Source organism: Leiobunum rupestre, chromosome 2 (assembly GCF_980474605.1).
Source record: "Leiobunum rupestre chromosome 2, qqLeiRupe1.1.hap1, whole genome shotgun sequence".
Taxonomy (NCBI): Eukaryota; Metazoa; Arthropoda; class Arachnida; order Opiliones; family Sclerosomatidae; genus Leiobunum; species Leiobunum rupestre.
The window spans coordinates 66,827,966-66,842,619 of NC_143385.1; the positions used below are offsets into that span (position 1 = coordinate 66,827,966).

A 14,654-nucleotide genomic window follows, 5' to 3' on the forward strand; every position below is an offset into this window, starting at 1 on the left:
TTCTCTCAGCGGTACGGAGCAGCAAATGGATATTCTTTCAACGGTACGGAGTAGCAAATGGATATTCTTTCAACGGTACGGAGCAGCAAATGGATATTCTTTCAACGGTAAGGAGCTGCAAATGGATATTCTTTCAACGGTACGGAGCAGCAAATGGATATTCTTTCAACGGTACGGAGCAGCAAATGGATATTCTTTCAACGGTACGGAGCAGCAAATGGATATTCTTTCAACGGTACGGAGCAGCAAATGGATATTCTCTCAGCGGTACGGAGCAGCAAATGGATATTCTTTCAATGGTACGGAGTAGCAAATGGATATTCTTTCAACGGTACGGAGCAGCAAATGGATATTCTTTCAACGGTAAGGAGCAACAAATGGATATTCTTTCAACGGTACGGAGCAGCAAATGGATATTCTTTCAACGGTACGGAGCTGCAAATGGATATTCTTTCAACGGTAAGGAGCAGCAAATGGATATTCTTTCAACGGTAAGGAGCTGCAAATGGATATTCTTTCAACGGTACGGAGCAGCAAATGGATATTCTTTCAACGGTAAGGAGCTGCAAATGGATATTCTTTCAACGGTACGGAGCAGCAAATGGATATTCTTTCAACGGTACGGAGCAGCAAATGGATATTCTTTCAACGGTACGGAGCAGCAAATGGATATTCTTTCAACGGTACGGAGCAGCAAATGGATATTCTCTCAGCGGTACGGAGCAGCAAATGGATATTCTTTCAACGGTACGGAGTAGCAAATGGATATTCTTTCAACGGTACGGAGCAGCAAATGGATATTCTTTCAACGGTACGGAGTAGCAAATGGATATTCTTTCAACGGTAAGGAGCTGCAAATGGATATTCTTTCAACGGTACGGAGCAGCAAATGGATATTCTTTCAACGGTACGGAGCAGCAAATGGATATTCTTTCAACGGTACGGAGCAGCAAATGGATATTCTTTCAACGGTACGGAGCAGCAAATGGATATTCTCTCAGCGGTACGGAGCAGCAAATGGATATTCTTTCAACGGTACGGAGTAGCAAATGGATATTCTTTCAACGGTACGGAGCAGCAAATGGATATTCTTTCAACGGTAAGGAGCAACAAATGGATATTCTTTCAACGGTACGGAGCAGCAAATGGATATTCTTTCAACGGTAAGGAGCAGCAAAAGGATAAAATTTCAACGGTAAGTAGCAGCAAATGGATATTCTTTCAACGGTACGGAGCAGCAAATGGATATTCTTTCAACGGTAAGGAGCAGCAAATGGATATTCTTTCAACGGTACGGAGCAGCAAATGGATATTCTTTCAACGGTACGGAGCAGCAAATGGATATTCTATCAACGGTAAGGAGCAGCAAAAGGATAAAATTTCAACGGTAAGTAGCAGCAAATGGATATTCTTTCAACGGTAAGGAGCAGCAAAAGGATAAAATTTCAACGGTAAGTAGCAGCAAATGGATATTCTTTCAACGGTACGGAGCAGCAAATGGATATTCTTTCAACGGTAAGGAGCAGCAAATGGATATTCTTTCAACGGTACGGAGCAGCAAATGGATATTCTTTCAACGGTACGGAGCAGCAAATGGATATTCTTTCAACGGTACGGAGCAGCAAAAGGATAAAATTTCAACGGTAAGTAGCAGCAAATGGATATTCTTTCAACGGTAAGGAGCAGCAAAAGGATAAAATTTCAACGGTAAGTAGCAACAAATGGATATTCTCTCAGCGGTACGGAGCAGCAAATGGATATTCTTTCAACGGTACGGAGTAGCAAATGGATATTCTTTCAACGGTAAGGAGCAGCAAAAGGATAAAATTTCAACGGTAAGTAGCAGCAAATGGATATTCTTTCAACGGTACGGAGCAGCAAATGGATATTCTTTCAACGGTACGGAGCAGCAAATGGATATTCTTTCAACGGTAAGGAGCAGCAAAAGGATAAAATTTCAACGGTAAGTAGCAGCAAATGGATATTCTTTCAACGGTAAGGAGCAGCAAAAGGATATTCTTTCAACGTTAAGCAGCAGCAAATGGATATTCTTCTAACGGGAATGGGTGGGAATAGTCCGAAAGCCAAAATGCTGTCCTCAAAGGAAACCGAAATAAATCCGAATTGGCGAAAAGATCAATAAGAAATTAGCCTCGTTTTTTTAGTTTTTAATTAGGTTTTTCGGTATTTTAATTAACTTCGGGGTAGCGCAGTTCAGTCAGTCAGTCCGTCGTTTATGCCCATCTCACGGCCGAAAGTGTTTAATCAGCGGAGCCGGCGAAAGGCGCTTTACATTTTGACTTTGAATAGCGCCCGCCACAGAAAGCCTATTCTCCTAGATGGCGCTGCACTTTTAATGAAAGCCTAAGCTAAAATTGGGGAAACAGCCCAAGCGCGCCTTCGTATAGGCTTGACTGTGAAGCAGCCACGCGTTAACTGAGAGAAACCCCTTTCACGCGGGGGGGGGGGGAGTGCTTGGCGTTTCGGTAACTGAGAGCTCGTCAACCAAGGCTTAAGTTGATACTGGGTCCTTTGTCCCAAAAGCGGGTCGGGAGGGGAAATGTCGTGACGTACCGTTTTCCCCAAATCGTTCTCTTTGCTTTTTTAATAAGCGAAATGGGGAAACCAATCTCTAATTAATGCTAATTTTAGGACACTGCCGAAATTAAGAACCGCGAATTCCCGGTGTACCTTTGCTCCTTAAAGCCCTCTCCATTCCAAAAATATATCTATATATATAAAATATATACAAAGTCAAGAGTCACGCTTCGTCGAATAAAATATTTAGAAATTTTACTCTGCGCAAATACGCGGTATTAAATTAACTTAAAGCGGTACTCGATGGTGAAATTAAGAGCTTTTAAAGTTTGAATTAGTCCCTCCATTTCCTCAGTTAATTATTAAATAGCTGGCTGAAATTTTGTTCGATTTGTAAATGTGTATTTTCACATCGAAAACAAATTAATCATAAATATTAAATAAGTGTTGGTCGATACCGTTTTTGAGGTATTGAACCCATACTTAGTTTGAGGTTGAACCCATATCGAATTTGAAATTGAACTTATACTTAGTTAAGTTAGAAGAAACCACCTATGGACTGCGAGAAGGATGATAAAATACGCGAAAAAGTAGATAAGTCCATAATTAAAAGGGATAATATAGCTAAATCCTAAACAAATTTGAAGAAATTTAAAAACTTACTAATAACTCGTACCGATAGGTCTTCGAGCAACGCGAAACTCGGATCAAATAGATTGTTTTTTTAATTTTAATTTAGTTTATTACTCGAAGATCTATTTGATCCGAGTTTCGCGTTGCTCGAAGACCTATCGGTACGAGTTATTAGTAAGTTTTTAAATTTCTTCAAATTTGTTTAGGATTTAGCTATATTATCCCTTTTAATTATGGACTTATCTACTTTTTCGCGTATTTTATCATCGAACTTATACTTAGATTGAAGTGGAGCCCATACTGAATTTGAGGTGGAACCCATACTGAATTTGAGGTGGAACCCATACTGAATTTGAGGTTGAACCCACACTTAATTTGAGGTTGTACCTTTGAACCAATACTTAGTTTGAGGTTGAACCGATATCGAGTGTGAGGTTGAACCCTGACTTAGTTGGAGGTTGAACCGATAATAAGTGGAAATCGAGTGTGAGGTTGAACCCTTACTTAGTTGGAGGTTGAACCGATAATAAGTGCGAGGTTGAACCCATACTTAGTTTGAAGTTGAACTCAATACCGAATTGGACGTTGAACAGAATTTCATGTTCAAGCGATACCGAATTTCAAAAAATCGACTTTTAAATAATCGCGTATCGGTCAGGGCTGGACACAAGGCACTAGTCACGGCGTTTGAGTACTAAATTAAATGATCTGACTACTAAAATTAATTGAAATCTGGGGGCTCACTTGTCAATTTGACTTGTGAAAAATGTACCTAAATATTAATAAATAATGGCGAATAGGGCGTATCATAAATTCATCATTCATCAATCCCATTTTATTTAAAAAAATCACATCATGTAACTCAAGTGATAATGAACTCCTATTTTAATTCTGCCGGGTGAAGCAAAATGTTGGCTGTCCTTCTTGTTTTTATACCCCCATTTTTACCCACACTAGTCAGTGACTACTAAAATAAATTAAGATGGGGCCTCACTAGTCAGGCTGTCTACTAAAAAAAATATCCTTCTGTCCAACCCTGGTATCGGTATCAATAATATTTACCTATTAATCGATAAATATAAGTAAATTAGACGCGAGCAGATTGATCGGTGGTCATCACTAATAGCGGAAAATCATAATATATCTCTTAAGGCTAGGCGCCCACTGGCTTTCCGTTTCGTATCCGTCCTGCCTTCCACAAGGCATTGTCTCCGTGACGAAGCAAAGGCTTGTGGAAGGTAGGACGGAGACGTTACGAAGAGCAGTGAGCGCCTGGCCTTAGAGAGTATCCATCGATGTCGTAGTTATTTTTAAAAAATGAAAAAATGAAAAAATTTCAAAACCGTTAAAAATACATTTAAATTGATTTTACAAATTAAATGTAATCAAGTTTAAATGCAATTTGGTTAATTGGGGGACCCTTAAAATCCTTCAGATTCCCATGTTATTTTCAATGGAAATAATTCCAAATCATGTTGTCAAAAACGTTTTCGGTTGCCATGGCAAAACGAAAGCCCGTCGCAACTTTTCTCTTACAGGTTTTTCAAGTTACAGGTGTACAGGTGTACATTATACCCGACTTTGAACAAAATCGGTGATTATCACCTCGGGTAGTCTCCTTGTTAGTATAATCAGAAGTAAAAAACAGATATTTTTTAATAGTTTAATTTAATGATGGTAAAATGAGTGGAAGACTTCTCTGAGTGATATATTATATACTTTTGCTAAAAGTAGTAATAATAAAAGTAATAAATAAATTTGATTTCAACACGCATTTAATTCAGGAACTGGGGCAAAGGCAAAACACTCTGACAACGGTGTTTAATTAAAACTAAACCGTAGCGAAGGCTTTGGAATTATTTAATGTGTTTTATTTGACTGCTGTCAAGCTGTCGTCTAAGTTTCATTGGGATTTGCAAATAGCTGCCCGTTTGCGGGGTAATTCTTTTGGCGCTCTGAGCCTCTGACCATGGACTGGCGCTAAGCCGGAATTACCCAGGAACTTAATTTTTAACGATTCGTCCAAGTGGAAAAGCTGATTCTGTCAAGCTGCGTTTTCTCTACTTCGAACCTTTTCTACAAATTTAATTTCCACGCCGCTCCGACTGGTAAATAATTGATCAATGCATTCAGCTTTTTATTTTTAATTAAATCTTTACTATTAATTTTGGGGGGTCTTACGAATAAATTGCGCTTGCAAGCGATTTTCAGATAACAGTCGCGTTAGCTGAACCGAGTTAACAATTACGATAGATCAGATATCAGATTATCCGCATTTAGGTGCAGATTTCATCAGAACAATCGATATGGATCAATACTGAAGCCAGACATTTTAAACTCGAAACTAACGTGAATTCATCGTAAACCGATAGATAGAAGGGAAGATTTCAGATTCCTCTCAGTTATCGATTTTAAATATCCCTTAATAAAATTCCTTTCGAAATTTTATTTTTCTGTTTATTTTGATTTCCAAAAATTAAATGAATCAGATTGCTATAAAACATTACCCGGATCTGACTAACTAATAACCTTCAGCTATTTGATTATTATGACCTGAATATCCTGATCAGTGGAATTTTAATAAATAGAATATTTCAGGTTTCGGAATTTAAAAATGTGATCAAATATTTTCCGTAATAAATTTCCGTTATGGTCCGAATGGCGAATGGTGTTAATCGAAAGTGTCCGAAATTCATTTGTCCAAATATAAAAAAGAAATAGGTCCGAATTTCTTCTATACATAAACTGTCAGAAATCATTTACATTTAGGTTAGGTTAGTTTAGGTTCCGTTTGGTTTGTTTTCAATATAATTACGCTATTCATTTATTATTTTTTCGGGCACTTGAAACCGCATTTCGGAAGTTTGGAACCACGTTTCGGAAGATTGAAATCAAATTTCGAACTCTGAAACCACATTTCGGAAGTTTGAAATCAAATTTCGATCTCTGAAACAATATTTCGGAAGTTTGATACCACATTCCGGAAGTTTCAAACCACATTTCCGATGTTTGAAATCAAATTTCGAACTTTGAAACCACTTTCGGAAGTTTAGAACCACATTTCGGAAGTTTGAAAACAAATTTCGAACTCTGAAACCACATTTTGGAAGTTTAGAACCAAATTTTGGAAGTTTGAAATCAAATTTCAATCTCTGAAACAATATTTCGGAAGTTTGATACCACATTCTGGAAGTTTCAAACCATATTTCGGAAGTTTGAAATCAAATTTCGAACTCTGAAACCACATTTCGGAAGTTTAGAACCACATTTTGGAAGTTTGAAATCACATTTCGATCTCTGAAACAATATTTCGAAAGTTTGATACCACATTCCGGAAGTTTCAAACCACATTTCAGAAGTTTGAAATCCAATTTCGAACTCTGAAACCACATTTGGGAAGTTTAGAACCACATTTTGGAAGTTTGAAATCAAATTTCGCTCTGAAACCACATTTGGGAAGTTTGGAACAACATTTCGGAAGTTTGAAATCAAATTTCGAACTCTTAAACCACACTTGGGAAGTTTGGAACCTCATTTCGGGAGTTTAAAATCAGCGGGAGCCTGCGAAAGTACTCGTTTCAAGCGAATAACATTAGTAGGATAGGAAGATTAATACTTATCTCGTAGGATCTAAATAATGTAGTTCTGCGAATATGTACAGATCGAATTTAACATTAAATTAAATTAAAAAAAAAGTTGCTACTCCCTTTAAGTTTATCCCAAAACTTGAAATTTGTACAAGATTAGACTCAAAATGGTGAGAACAAAATTACCATGTTAATTTACATAAGGGAAAATTTCATCAGTTTAGTGTACTTCTCGCGTTGTCCGCTAGGTGGGTCACAAGTGAAAAGGCTAACTTTAGAGTCGTTGCAAAGACGTAAAATCTATATAGTGTGTTTTAATTTGATCGTTTACTCAAAAACTATATTACATAGAAATGTGAAATTTTCAGGATGTTCACTATCGGGGAAGGTCGTTGTTATTTGTAAATTTCTGCAAAATCATGAAATTTTTCACGGATTTGAATTTTTATTTTTTTAACGCTAGCTGGTAGATGCAAACTGTCAAAAAAAAAACAAGTTGTAGAGCATACTGGAAAACCTTAAATGAAATTGGTTTCATAGGTCAATATGTCACTGAGATATTAGGTCATGAAAAATAACAAGTTGGTAGTAGGTGGCCGAATCCGTTTTACAGATAATTAAAAAAGAAACCAATCTAAATTGTAATGTTTGTATTATTGCTAAAAATGAACGTTTTTTAAACTAATTTTGTTTTTATTGGTAATTAATTTTGAGAGAAAAAATAATTTCCGAAAGTGTTACAAAATTTACAAATGTACCAGTCTTAAATGAGGTTCAATAATTCCGCCATCCGCTGCTACACACGTTCGTGCGTGATACAGCATATTTTGAAATGAACCAAAGCATTTATTCAATTTCAACGTTAAATACCCGAAAGCTTCGAGCTTAGGAAATATAGCGCCATCTGCCTTAATATCCGTGAACTAAATATGTGAAGAAATAGCAGACGCCTTTTGAATTTCAGTGTTTTTGGTTGAAACTTTCAGCTGTTCCGCGGAGAGAATTTTGAAAGAGCAGACAGCTTTCATATATTCAATTTAAAACTCGGTCGGTAGGCGGCGATACTTGAGACCAAAATTTAAACTACTCACGAAATATAATTATAATTATACTACAATAATAATACAAGCATTGCAACAGGCCTGGGGCCTTTAATCAACGATGAAGGGGAATTTCCGTGCCATCTAGGAGCAACAAACACAAGGAGAACGCAGCTAGCCTTTAAATACGCTATCGCCGTGTTGCGTACAAATTTCATTGGACGAGCCTTTACGCTGAGCGTTTTACGATAAGGGGGAAGACAATTTCCCAATTTTCCCCTTTCGACGGCAGCAGGCGCTAAAGCGTTTAAACAATGAAAACTGTACGCAAGAAAATTCTGGGATTGAATCCGGATTCCTATTGCTGCGAGGTGAAAGTGCTAACCACTCTGCCACCCTGCCATAATAATAATTATCTTATAAAACATTTACACAATTAAATTTTCTACACATTTTTTTTTAAATTATACGTTTTTTTACGTTATATATAAGCGTAAATAATAATAATAATAAGCTAGGCTAATTTCCTTGGCACCACCCTGGGCCTAAATCAGCTAGCGAAGTTTAATGCCATTAATTGGGGTGGCCGGTAAACATGAATCTTGGACGAACCGACCCGCTCGAAGTTTTTGGTGGGACCGGTTTAATTTTGTAATTTCTTTTGGGTCGGCCTTTTTACGTAAAACTAACCAGGTCGGGTCGGCCTTTTTACGTAAAACTAACCAGGTCGGGTCGGCCTTTTTACGTAAAACTAACCAGGCCGGGTCGGCCTTTTTACGTAAAACTAACCAGGCCGGGTCGGCCTTTTTACGTAAAACTAACCAGGTCGGGTCGGCCTTTTTACGTAAAACTAACCAGGCCGGGTCGGCCTTTTTACGTAAAACTAACCAGGTCGGGTCGGCCTTTTTACGTAAATCTAACCAGGCCGGGTCGGCCTTTTTACGTAAAACTAACCAGGCTGGGTCGGCCTTTTTACGTAAAACTAACCAGGTCGGGTCGCCCTTTTTACGTAAAACTAACCAGGTCGGGTCGGCCTTTTTACGTAAAACTAACCAGGTCGGGTCGGCCTTTTTACGTAAAACTAACCAGGCCGGGTCGGCCTTTTTACGTAAAACTAACCAGGCCGGGTCGGCCTTTTTACGTAAAACTAACCAGGCCGGGTCGGCCTTTTTACGTAAAACTAACCAGGTCGGGTCGGCCTTTTTACGTAAAACTAACCAGGTCGGGTCGGGCTTTTTACGTAAAACTAACCAGGTCGGGTCGGCCTTTTTACGTAAAACTAACCAGGTCGGGTCGGGCTTTTTATATATTAGTTCACTAATTTTTAACCGTTTCTCAAAGAGCTCCAAGCGCCATCTACTGACAAAATTTGAGTCTGGGAGGTCACATTTAGTACAAACGTATACTATAAACATAAAATGTGAAAGATTTTCGGGTCGGGCCATGTTTCAATTTTATCGAGCCAGTTCGGGTCGGGTTTAAAATTTTAAAAAGATTTCTCGGGCAGTACAATCCGGGTCAGGTTTTCGAAATGAATAATTTTGGTGGGCCGGGTTGGCTCAGGTTTTCGAAATGAATAATTTTGGCGGGCCGGGTTGGGTCGGGTTTCAATTTTGTATTTTCTAATCGGGTCGGGTTGGGCTTTAAAACTAGCGGCTGGGTTACAATGCGGAGCAGCGTCTAAGGCTTAACCATCAGCCGATACGCTGTCTAGAGCTATAGGGACTATTCCCATCTTTTTTCTTCATCGAAGAGTCGCGCGCTGTAGCTACCTCTTTACGTGTATTCATCCGCGAAAAATCTCCATCAAGGAGTTGGACATATCCGAAAGAAATGGCCGGGAAATGCTTTAAAATTGCCCTCTTGCGAAAATGACACAGATACCCACTCCCTGCATTTACTCCTGATATTACCCATCGAATAGCCCTTGAACAATACGAATTCAAGTTACACGATGAACAGCTAATCCAAAATATAGGCCATTATAGCCATACCTTACAGTTAGAAACTCATACGTTCTCAATCACCTAAATACGTTTTTTACAAGTTTCAATCAAAAACTTGTATTTTCGATGGTATAGCATATAAATCATACGAATTTGAAAATTAACAGCTAATCGAGAAATGCAAGACATTATAACCATACCTAATATCTAGCAAGCCTGTAAGTTAGACGCGTACGTTCTCAATAACCTAAATACGTTCTTCAATCAAAATACTATACAGGGTGTTTCAAAAGGTTATGCAAAAATTTGAAGGAGTTGTAGGGGGTGAGTTGAGAAGTATGCCGGTTTTTCCCCATTTACCTACGATGAGTGAAAAGAGCGTTAGAGAGCTTCAAAGTGTGGCCTACTAATCCCTGGAAGTAGGCTGTAACTAGCGCAAATCCAAGCAGCAGGGACTTTAAATACTGTTTAAATTTACTTTTTTACGCTGGTTACCTCGATTTGTTTAAAAAGTCCTTTTTTACCAATCACACGAACCCAAACCTTAATGTTCTCATTTCCCTGCTGCTTGGTTTTGCGCTTGTTGCAGCCTACTTCCAGGGGCTAGAAGGCCACACTTTGAAGCTCTCTGGCACTTCAAAACAAGTTGTCAAGCCAAAATATACCTCTCCTCGGAAGAGTTTTTAATTTTCAATGAAGCGTAACTGTATCCGTGTTTCTGCGGTAGAACGCTCACCTGTCGTGCAAGAGGGCTCGGGTTCGAATTCCGGCCGGTTAAAAAATTATACTACACGCAATGACAAAAAGAGGGCGCTTTGGAAAAACCTTTTCCCTGATTCTAAGAAACTGGGTACGCAGTGATTACCCTTTGCCCCGAAAATGCGAACGCGTTCGCAGGCCTGACAGACAGACCCACAGACAGACACGGTGGTTGTATAACCCCTTCTGGGGTACAAAGTCCCCTCGGAGAGGTAAAAAACAGGCATACTTCTCAACTTACCCCCTACAACTCCTTAAAATATTTGCATAACCTTTTGAAACACCCTGTATAATATATAATGTAATGTAACCCTGTATGTTGATGTTCAATCGATAAAAATAATATTTAAGTTCCAAAATTAACATAACTATGCCTAACATCAAGCAAGTAGTAAGGAAGACACGTACGTTCTCAATAACCTACACGCGTTCTTTCAAGTTCCAATCAAAGTTTAATATTTTCCGTCAAATAAAAAGCAATATGAAGTTCCAAAATCCACGGCTAATCCCGCAATGCAGGCCATTATAAGCATACCTAAAACGGTGGTTAGCCAACCTTCATCTTCTCGGCCACCATCGATATATCTGCCTCGGAAAAGAAATTTCATATTTTTATCATTTCTTTTTTGTAGCCAACCCGAGAAAAATTACCAGCGCTAGCGATTTCCACAACGTTTTGCAAAATGTTTTCGCTGTCATAAGATGTCCATAAAAATCGCGGGCAATTTAGCCGATCTTAATAGACCCGTTTCACCCTCCATTACCAGGGTCGACGCCATCTTGGAATTAACGTGCCTTTATCGCGGATAAATTCGTACAAAATGGCGTCAAACGCGACACGGTGAAAAAAGTCCGTTTAGAAAACCAGCAACCGTTACCTGAAGCGATTTTAGAAAAGCAAGGTCCGGGAGGGGGATCCAGAAAAAAGGGGGCTGGAATACCCGTCTCAAATCCCGAAGGATCGAACGAACCCGCGCTATAAAGCCATCCGGACCATTTGCGCTGTTAAAGGCGGGGTTAGGAGGTAAAGTTTACACGCGAGGGCCTTTGTATAAGGCTAAGCCTTTGGCTATTAAACTGGAACTCGGGGGTTTGGTAAAAAAATGGCTTTAGCAATCTTCGTTCTTCGCTGGTACCGGCGCGTATAAAATCAAGAGAGACTTTTGGAAGTTTCTTTTCGGTGCCGGCCACCCTGTCTTAAGAGGAATCTGCCGCCGAAAGACTTTCAATTTTTATTTATTTATTGTTTATCTGGAGTTTTCTCCGGCCGCTTTCTTTTAAACTTATATCAGGGGCTCTCTGCTCTATTTCATTGCAATACTTTGATTTTGAAAACTGAGATGGGATTTGTTTTTTCTGAACGTGGGAAAGAGTTTTTCGGAGGTTTATGAAGAGTCTAAACTGTGTGTCCTTATTTAAATCCATTAAATAAGGGGTAGTTAAAGGAATAGATCATAAATTAATAGTACGTAGATTATCATTTAACCGAAATAACTCCCATTGGACCGAATAAGGGGAAGTTAAAGGAATAGTACGCTTAGCAATTACGAACATCAATAGTTTTAAATAGTACCTAGATAGTAGTAAGATTATCATTTGACCGAATAAGGGGTAGTTAAAGGAATAGTACGCTTAGCAATTACGAACATCAATAATTTTAAATAGTACGTACATGTAGATTACCATTTGACCGAAATAACTCCCATTGGACCGCATAAGGGGTAGTTAAAGGAATAGTACGCTTAGCAATTACGAACATCAATAATTTTAATAATAGTACCTATTTAGTACGTAGATTACCATTTGACCGAAATAACTTTTATTGGACCGCATAAGGGGTAGTTAAAGGAATAGTACGCTTAGCAATTACGAACATCAATAATTTTAAATAGTACGTACATGTAGATTACCATTTGACCAAAATAATTCCCAATGGCGCGAAAAATTAAAATATTCCAATTTTGATCGAATATCATTTGACCAAAATATATTCTTTGTTGGTCCGTATTACGCGTAGCAATTTTGAGATTTAACTGAACTAATTAACAATGAACAGCAAAAAATAATCTTCCAAATTTAACTGAAATGCAGTCCACCGATTAGCATTTGAATTTTATTTATATTGTTTCATTTACTAGAAGCTAGGAGCAACAAACACAACACCCCACACAAGGAGAACGCAACCCGTCAAAAGTCGTGGATTTTCTTGCGTACGTTTTTCATTGGCTACACGCTTTAGCGCCTGCTGCCGTCGGAAGGTGAAAATTTGGAAATTGTCTTCCCCCCCGCCCGTAAAACGTTCAGCGTAAAGGCTCGTGACGCTCGTCCAATGAAATTCGTACACAACCCTTCGTTAGCGTGTTTAAAGGCTAGCTGCGTTCTCCTTGTGTTTGTTGCTCCTAGCTAGCAGTAATTAAAGCTTAGAGTTTTTAAATTAAGCTAGGCAATAATGAAGACCAAGCATTGTAATATTAATACTTAGATTTGATCCATTTTATGGGGAGCGTGAATGGGGTTTACGGCCACGCTTAAGATAGTCTCAAAATAGTTATTATCCCTAACTAAATAAATCCCTAAATAAATATATTCCTGGTTTGAATTTTTCTTAATAATAAACCGATTTTGTGTCATTATATTTAATATTTAATCCATTCTTGACTGTGCTGCAGCCTGTAGTAATAGTACACTATAGCTAAGAGATAATTATAATATGATAATTAATTTTAATTAGTATGTAAACATTCAACTGAAATTGGAATTTCGCCAATTCTACGCGAGAAAACTTTCCAGATTTAGGTATATTGATAAATCGATTTAAATCAAATTATTATTTTAAATACATTTTTGATTTAATCTATCTATTTTACTCGTACTTCAGAAAATGTACAAAGATAGATTATCTAGCATTGCCAATTCAGATTAAGTAATGTAATTAAAAGAATTAAATTAAATTAATTTAAATTTTAGTTTATAAGTAAGGTAATTAAAATTATTAATTTAAATTTTAGTTAATAAGTAAGGTAATTAAGAGTATTAATTCAAATTTAAAATTTAGTTTATAAATAAGGTAATTAAGAGTATTCATTCAAACTTAATTTTAGTTTATAAATAAGGTAATTAAGATTATTAACTTAAATTTTAGTCTATAAGTAGTATAATGAAGATTATTGTTTAAAGTTTAAAAATCATTTTAAATCACCAATGCAACCAAATTTATAATCAATTTACAAAAATTTGGTTATTAAATCTTTAATAATAAAAATTTAAAATTTATTTCAATAAAACCTTTTTTTTTTAAATTAAATAAATACATTTTTCCTCAATTTAATTAAAAAATAGTAAAAATGAACAACCTGGTATAGAAAACGTGTAGACGCCTTAGCTCTAACGCGCGCAAACTGTTTACGCTACACGTTTTACCCGAGGCGTTTTCTTTATCTGGTTTAAGCTGAATAATAGCGACCCGTAGCGGTTGGTAAAAAATGGCAAAATGATGGAGGAATATAATTGGCCATAGAGTCCGGCTCCGGCCTGCGGTCAGTTCCCATAATCTTCGTATTGACCGATAGTGCCATCCCCTGCAACCTTTCATACTCATCCAGAGACCTAACCAGTCTGCATTAAGAGCCCGGCCTCATCTCGAACTCAAGCCTCGGATCGATCTACGTTGACCGTACCCCCTTGTCCGCCTTAAACGGTACTTCCAGGTGTAAGAAACGGTCTATTCTTAAATTATCTTTGAGGTCGGTGGCCAATCGGCCGGAATTTTTGTCCTTTTTGTCCGCCCTCGCAGTCGGCTATATTACGTCATTTATCTCCGGAACAGCCAATGAGCGACGAGGATAAAGAATAGGCTTAATTACGTCATAAAGATAAGAATGGGGGGGGACAGTTATTTGTCTTCGTTTGTACGTTTGTTTCGGCTGCGGAAAATATTTTATCATTTCGGTTTTCTTTTGCTTTTTATCGGTGGTAGGTGGACGCCATTTTGATTCGGGGTGACATCTGTCGTGGATGTTGGTGGACGTTGTAGTACCAAATCGGAGATCTCATTCCTATTTCCCTCTAGCGGCGGTTTGTCGAAGCTTTTAAAGGGGGTCCAAAAAAAGTCAAACCTTAAAACAAATTTAAAGAAATTAAAAAACTTACTC

General features: G+C 37.9%; 1 protein-coding gene across 1 annotated transcript in view; it reads right to left on the reverse strand.

Moving 5' to 3' along the window:
* LOC149958830 (monocarboxylate transporter 12-like) overlaps positions 1 to 14,654 on the reverse strand; it is a 65,938-nt gene that overhangs the window by 13,060 nt on the left and 38,224 nt on the right. The window lies entirely within an intron of this gene.